The following is a 2919-nucleotide window of genomic DNA, read 5'->3' as shown; positions in this document are numbered from 1 at the left end:
TGAATATATATATATATATATATATATATATATATATATACACACACATGCATGTCTAGGTAGACAGAGATATGTTTCCTTAATGTGCCATTTAAAAATTGGTTTGAAAGGCCAAATCTTAATTTTTAGTGTAAGTAATCTATTAAAAGCCCTGTCTTCTCTGTACTTACTGAAAAAATCAATACAAAATAAGAAGATTGATTAATAGCCATAATCTTGGTATTCTAGTAGTAAAAATCCTTCCTGAAGTCCAGTCTTTATAAAAGGCACTGACTGTACTTTAAGGCTAATGTCTAGCCGTATATGTAATAGATGGCAGAAGTTTAATAATTGTAGCTGATGCTGTCCATTTGCTGAGTGAATATCCCACACCACTACTCACCCCCAAGACTGACCACTACAACCCTGATGACTAGCTAATACTGCGGATACCCATCTCTGGCTGTTTTTTCACATGGTAAACATGCTTGCTTCCATGTGGGACAAACTAGAACTGCCTGAGAGTTAATGCTCCCAGAAGTAACCCTCAATCAACAATGGATGGGGAAATGATAAAGAAATACCCATACTCTCCGTGTCCTTCAGTTGGGATAACTATACATTTTTCTGTACCCAGCGTTCCCCAGAGAGACTGAGATTCAGTTGGCCACAGTAATAATAGGTCTGTTAACAAACCTTCATCTTCATTTTCTTTCTGAGTAATCTCTCTTTTGCTATTTCTTGGGATCACCTCCCAAAAAATCTTCTTGAATTCAAGTCTTTAATTCATAATCTACTTTGAGGGGAACCCAAAATAAGAAAATAATGTTTGATAAAGAAATTAATCCACCTCTATGAAAAGATACACTCGTACACAGGTAAGCCTCTGCCTCTTTGTGTCAACATACAAATCATGTCATCTTTCTCTAAGTTGGTTTATTACAAGTGTTACAAATGGAACTCAGTTAAGATTTGGAGAGAGTAAGTCCTTTCTTAATTAAGATAGAACTTATTATTTTCCTTTGTCTCCAGAGATTCTTTCAATATAAATAATAAAGTTGAAGTCATAGAATATAAAGAACAGCAAAGGAACTGAGAACTATTTTTTCAACTGGGAGGTTAACTCATTAAGATAAGAGGCAGACCCTGGAGATGTTCCATAAAACTAAGTTCTGCTAAATCCTGCTCTGATATCTTCTCTGTGATAAAAGTTCTTGACACTTAGCAGAAGTTGATGTCTTGGTATTCTACCTGTGAATGGTAAGTCTGCAGGGGAGACGGAGGACTATGATATGTATCCTAGAAATTCAGCACGAGAGCTCAAAACTAGGTAGAGTGTGAATTATGAGCCACTAGTCACATAAAGCCTGATGGTCATGTCTCATAGCATGTTCTGCCCTGGGATATGTGGTACACAAAGGGAGGTTCTTGTTAATGCTGGTGGGAGCTATGTGCAAGCTTCCTCATGAATAGTTAGTCCTTCAGAGTCTAATCAAAGACTGCTTAGGGGGTTGTTCTCCTTGAGTTAATGGAAGTATGAGTGTTCAATGAAGGGAAATTAGCCCCAGAAGACAGGGAAGCAAATTAAACCTTTATTTTGATTTGAATTGGGAGTAAATAAAGTGTTCACTGCTCACTAAACTCAAGTGAAGTTAACATGTGAGAATGAATGGAGACAAACTTCTCTTGTGTGTCAGGGAAGACCTCAGGGCACTTTGCACCCAGGAATCTCCTGGGGCAGAGCTGAGATGGAGGTGGCCATTCATCATACTCCGGGGGTGATGGGGATTTTCAGTAAATGCCGTATCAATGTAGTTAAATCTTCCCAGAACCAATAAAAATGCCCTTGCCTTTTCTACCCTCTATTACAAGTAATTGCTATTCATCTACTTATGGATATCTTGGAAGTAGTCACAGAGTACTTGGAGTGCCTGGGGGATGAAAAGTTTGAAGGAAAAATGTAGCTGTACATCATTGGCATTCATGAGAAAATTCACATTAGATGTTTGAAAGGCAGGTCCCCAGGAGGCAATAGAGAAATCAGGAACAATATTGTGCCAAAAATACTACGGTGGCTGGGACATCAGGGAGTTTATGTCAGGTAGAGTGAAGGAAAGCATTTTGGAAAGAAAAGATGTATGTGCTTTTCTATATGCATTTAGTTTATTTATATGTGTACATCCCCTGAAAAACTAGTATGTTCTGGGAATTGACAACCAGATTGGGCCTGAAACTTGTGAAATATGCAGCTGTGCTTGTATTTCTTTGACTCTAAAACCTCTGAATAACATCTTGCAACATGATCAATACACTTTCAGACTCATATCCTTTTAAATCTGTTTGTAACCAGTAAGCCAAAAATGTCTTGTACCCGGGTACCATTTTACATTTGGGAAGGCAGATTTAAGCCACTAGAAACCCCGATGCAGAATCTGAAGTTGTTGACTTTTTCTGAAAGTTATGCACCTCCTCTGGGACCTAAAGATCGATTGTCCCATTGATGTCATACCAGACACATGGGTAAAAAAAAGATATGAAGAGGTGGGTGGGTGATACCATCCTTGCCTGGAGTCACTTTAGTGCAAAAAGAATTCTTCCTTCACATATATTCTCATTCTCAACTGTTCAGTCACTTGAAGGCAGGTAGTCCAGGTTAAGCCTACTTATTTCTGTTCACTCCCCTTATTTAAAAGGTCTAGTGTATCACCTTCAAGGAGATTATGCTAAATTCTATCAAGATAACAAAGAGAAGAGTAACTCTCAAAATTATTATTGCTTCTGGATTGCTTTTTCCGTAACACCCTGAAATAAATTTAAATCTCTCCTAAGTACCAACAAATCACCCATTCACTCAGTGAATTAATGTAACTTAACCCTTCCCATGTACAAGGACACATACACAAACACACACACACACACACACACACACACACACACACA

This window comes from Ursus maritimus, unplaced genomic scaffold (assembly GCF_017311325.1).
Source record: "Ursus maritimus isolate PB19 unplaced genomic scaffold, ASM1731132v1 scaffold_14, whole genome shotgun sequence".
NCBI lineage: Eukaryota > Metazoa > Chordata > Mammalia > Carnivora > Ursidae > Ursus > Ursus maritimus.
Note: the sequence above shows the minus strand (reverse complement) of the source record.